The following is a 5,000-nucleotide window of genomic DNA, read 5'->3' as shown; positions in this document are numbered from 1 at the left end:
ACACTCAGAATCCTTCGTTTTCTTCACTTAATAGTCGCGCGGACTAACCTAAACTGTTAAAAAACAAACCAGAATTACCCAGAAAGGGTATTATATATCTGCTCTCTGATTCTTACGAGTCAGAGCACATATCACTGAATATATTATTGTCCGCAGGCTCCATTTCCTTTTAATTTCCAAAATTTCTGGAAAATATAATCACAGTATTCCACGAGATGGTGGACTGGCGTTGCTTCTCCAGACCAGAAGATGACAGGAAATGTTGCTGCTTCATTGCAAGAGCAACGGAAAGAGAGAGAGAGAGAGAGAGAGAGAGAGAGAGAGAGAGAGAGAGAGAGAGAGAGAGAGAGAGGGGGGGGGAGGGGAGAGAGAGAGAGAGGGAGAGAGAGAGAGAGAGAGAGAGAGAGAGAGAGAGAGAGAGAGAGAGAGAGAGAGGGGGGGGGGAGAGAAAGAGAGAGAGAGGGGGAGGGAAGAGCGAGAGAGCGAGAGCGAGAGAGAGAGAGAGAGAGAGAGAGAGAGAGAGAGAGAGAGAGAGAGAGAGAGAGAGAGAGAGAGAGAGAGAGAGAGAGAGAGAGGGGGGGGGGGGAAGAGAAAGAGAGAGAGAGAGGGGGAGGGAAGAGCGAGAGAGCGAGAGCGAGAGAGCGAGAGAGAGCGAGAGAGAGAGAGAGAGAGAGAAGGAGAGAGAGAGAGAGAGAAGGAGAGAGAGAGAGGAGGAGGGAAGAGCGAGAGAGAGAGAGCGAGAGAGAGAGAGAGAGAGGGAGAGAGATAGATAGATAGATAGATAGAGAGAGAGAGAGAGAGAAGGAGGGAGGGAGGGAGAGAGAGAGAGAGAGAGAAGGAGGGAGGGAGAGAGAGAGAGAGAGAGAGAGAGAGAAGGAGGGAGGGAGAGAGAGAGAGAGAGAGAGAGAGAGAGAGAGAGAGAGAGAGAGAGAGAAGGTAAAAATATCCACATTATATAATATTGTGTGCAGAGTCCTGAGTATGAGTCAGCAAAAATCACTCGACATCAAGACATCAAGATCCCAGTAGAACTATCTATTCTAAACTAATTTAAACAAAAAGACAAAGTTTCTATTCAAACTAACGGACGACGGGTGTGCGTGGGGTTCGGATAACGCGGCCTCGGGGTGACGTCAGAGAGTGAGAGCGAATGAACTAGAGTTATTACAAGGATCTGCAGGTGTTGCTTATAACTACCTGCGAGCCTTCACCTTCTTATCGGCCTGATGGTCTAGGGGTATGATTCTCGCTTTGGGTGCGAGAGGTCCCGGGTTCAAATCCCGGTCAGGCCCAGTTTTGTGTCCGGTGAAGAGCAGGTCATGACAGGTTCATGCATAAGGCAGGTGAAAGGACATACTACGGAAGGACAAACGTAGCTGGCTGTGGCAGCGGCGGAGGGAGGGGCTCAGGGCAGGCGGAAATCAAGAGCATGAAAAAGGAGCTTGCTGTTTTGAATGGAAGGAAATAAACAAATAAAATGAACATCAGCAATCAATAAATACAAGGAAGTGTATTTATGTACTTAGTTAATTTATGTACAAAATGCTTCGGTAGCTTTGCGACTTTAGTTTATTGGAGTTTGATTCCGTTGTAGGAAACCTTGGCTTTTAGTTTCACCTTGAAACAGAAGGAAAGAAATTTATCGTAAAGAGACGATAAAGATATAGATAGTGAGACAGAATACCAGATTAGAGGAAGTGGACCAGAGGGCGGTGCTGCCGAGAGAACTGCTCGCCCTCTGGTGCTGAGATTCATGTCAACGTGTAGTCAGTATTCATGTGTGGGTGTTATATATTTTCATACACACACACACACACACACACATATATATATATATATATATGACCTGAAATTAGATCCCAGTTTCTTGTACCCTACAACGCAATCAAACTGTCATGAAAATAAATATACACTCACATACACTCAATATGTTTGTATATTTATTTGTTTTAATGAAAATGATAAAGTCCCTTTCCACCCTCCTCATTCCCGCATCCACACAGGCTTACCATTGTTGCCATCGTCAGCGCATTCTAGTCTTTTCCTAGCAGTATTGCTAGGAAAAGACTAGGTAAAGGCTAGTGGAACCTGGGATGACCATCTCTTAACCTGATATAAAACTGGGCCTGACCGGGATTTGAACCCGGGACCTCTCGCACCCAAAGCGAGAATCATACCCCTAGACCATCAGGCCGATATGACTTCGAGTGTTGGAAGTGGTACTAAATAACACCTGTAAAGTTTTGTATCAGCTGTTATTCGTTCACCCACACTCACTGACGTCAGTCCAAGGCAGTGCTGATTGTCTCGGCCACGTCTACATCAGAAGTCTAACTGCCGAAAACCAAAAGAAACTGTGGATTGAATTGATTTTCACTAGGAATTTTTGCAGTTCCATGAACAATAGTGGGTAGATTTTTTTTTTCTTCTGAGAGTCGTTTGTTCTGCTTGAGTCGCCATGATAGGAGCTCTGGCGTCGGAAGAATTATTTTCTCTTGATATTACTGTCACCCCTTTTTAGAAGGCGACCCTCGTTAAAGATACCTGATGATGCCCTAAGATTAATCAAATATAACCTAGATATGATCTCGCTGCATGAAGGGCCAAAGCACATTCCAGCGCCTTTTAGCTTCCCAACTTTGCGGTATGATATACAATGCCATGGAAATGCTGAACCACTCATCAACAAGAGACCGAAGCCTCTGACCAAGCAGTTTGCTTTCTTGACCGTTTTCGACATATTGTACGCAGATTCTCACAGGTTTGTTAGTCTAGGCCTGGTCTGTACTAGATATTTACTTGTCAAAGTGGATGTCATAGGTCCTTCCTGTGCAAGTTAAATACAGCCTTATTGCTTTAGTGTTCAAGTCTTCGGCTCACTGAGAAAAAAATATCCATTCGTTTTGTTTCTATTTCCTTCCTCAGTCTGTTTCGTTAAGCCTGCACATTATTCGACTTCCCCTTCCTCTCAGCCCTCTAAATTGAACCATCTTGGAGCCGCCATCGTGGATATGGGCTTTTCTTTAGGTCATCGCCATTTTGTTTATTTCCCTCTTCAACTTCCCTCAACGTTTTTCAACCTTGAATAAGTCTCCTGGGCTCTGCTTTTCCATCTCAGTGAGGCAGCAACATTCCCTATGTTCCTCTCCTCTACAACGGTAGTTCCCTTTTTGGAACGTACTTGCTTAAATAATGCATTAGATTCTGTTTCACGAAGGTCACTTTCGTAGGAAGGACTGGGAACAGCGACGCAAACTTTCTCGCGCAGTGAGGCAGTGGCGAGTAAACTTCTTGATTTGAATCACCTCGAGTGCCAACTATGACTTCTCTTTTGTCTATTAATTTTCACTTCAGGATAAGCGATATTACAAATACGTAAACAGAGCATTCATATTGAAATCAAACATTAAATGCTCCCTCTGTTTCGTACGAGACCATGAAGCGGTGGACTTGCTTAGATTTCTTACTACTTTCCTCCCCTTCCCCATTTCCTTCATGTGATGATAATAATAACAATAATAGTAACCACTGCTATTATCATTACTGTATTCTAATATACACGTGGTTTGCCATAGCCACTCGTGCCAAGGGTTGCCGACCCCTACTGTAGATCCAACGGTTCAAATACTTCTAGCAACATTTGGACCACAAAGACGCAACGCAGAAGTGAATGTCAGTTTCCAAAGAAAACTGATGCTCTTTCACAGGGATTTCTTTTCGGGTTTGTCAAGCGATTCCTAAAGTACAGACAGATCTCTTGTATATGAAGTCCGCTCTATCCCGTAACTTAGTTAAGTTAGTCCATGTTAGAGTGTGACCGGGTAGAATCAGTGCCTTTTCCATGTGTTGTTTCAGGGAGTGTTAAAAAAATACGACCAGATGTAATCAACCATGTAGTGCATCGCGTGAAATATAGACGTATTTTTTCTCTCGAAAGTTTGAGGAAATTTTTAATTCGGTATATTTGTGTGTGTGTGAGTATTTTGGTTATTTGACTTTTATTTCACCCCACAACCAGTACAAGATAATATCCCTATGTTAGGTGTGGAATCTGACTCCTACGTTTCCTTACTGAATGAACCTGCGTGTGAAGGAGCCATACATACATACATACTCAAACATACTTAAACCACGGAGCAGTTCCTTGATTACTTCATGTCAAGCAAACGACCCGGCACGAGATATACAACAGTATTCTTGTTAGTCAGAACTCGATGGCAAGCAACATACCACTAACAACAGCTCGCAGGCACTCGAAACTTAGAACCATACATCAGTAAAATTATTACGTTAAATTCACATGACAAAATTCAATACACTTTATGGATAATAAGATTTGTAATAAATTCATCAAATGAACGTGAATTGAGTGGCCAGGATTTCACGAAGTAAACACTCAGAGATGTTTTGAAATGTTTCTTTGGAGGAAACGGTAAACTCAGATGTCTTTCTATATAATATGAAACTACTGTTATCAGGTACTAGGTGTACATTTACAGGTTTACATATAAGTAAAAAACATGATTATACAGTGATAATCAATAATAAAGGAAGAAGAAGGAAGAACGTATATGTGTGTAGTTCACTAGCACTGCATGGTTATGTGATAAAGGCTATACGATGCTTAGAGCTGTACTTAATCCTTTTGGCAATCGATACTAAGATTTATTTACACACAGGACAACCCAACAGAGCAACGGCCTGATGGTCTAGGGGTATGATTCTCGCTTAGGGTGCGAGAGGTCCCGGGTTCAAATCCCGGTCAGGCCCTGAATTTTCGAATGATAATAATATCCTAATATCCAGTACAGTGAAGACAGATTAACCAACGTAAATAATAAAGAGAGAGAGAGAGAGAGAGAGAGAATGAGAATAAATATCTGAAATCCATGAGAATTGTCTGGATCTCGAAAACTCTTTTTCTGACCAGGTTTTTGTACTTTTTGTACCCAGAGCGAAACAGATCCACAGACCATCAGACAGTCATTAATTTGAAATTG

At 42.6% G+C, this 5,000-nt stretch overlaps 3 non-coding genes across 3 annotated transcripts; 2 read left to right on the top strand and 1 right to left on the bottom strand.

Moving 5' to 3' along the window:
• The first annotated feature begins 1,220 nt into the window (after nucleotides 1-1,220).
• TRNAP-UGG (transfer RNA proline (anticodon UGG)) lies at nucleotides 1,221-1,292 on the top strand. The gene has a single exon. It is a non-coding gene; the product is annotated as a tRNA-Pro (tRNA).
• An 830-nt stretch (nucleotides 1,293-2,122) lies between these two features.
• Nucleotides 2,123-2,194, bottom strand: TRNAP-UGG (transfer RNA proline (anticodon UGG)). Its single transcript has one exon. It is a non-coding gene; the product is annotated as a tRNA-Pro (tRNA).
• A 2,504-nt stretch (nucleotides 2,195-4,698) lies between these two features.
• On the top strand, nucleotides 4,699-4,770 carry TRNAP-AGG (transfer RNA proline (anticodon AGG)). The gene has a single exon. It is a non-coding gene; the product is annotated as a tRNA-Pro (tRNA).
• Nucleotides 4,771-5,000: the final 230 nt, after the last annotated feature.

Source organism: Penaeus japonicus, unplaced genomic scaffold, assembly GCF_977035675.1.
Source record: "Penaeus japonicus unplaced genomic scaffold, GWHDUDI00000001_assembly GWHDUDI00000004, whole genome shotgun sequence".
NCBI classification, from domain to species: Eukaryota; Metazoa; Arthropoda; class Malacostraca; order Decapoda; family Penaeidae; genus Penaeus; species Penaeus japonicus.
The sequence above is the reverse complement of the archived record's forward strand: the minus strand, read 5'-3'. Positions and strand labels throughout refer to the sequence as shown.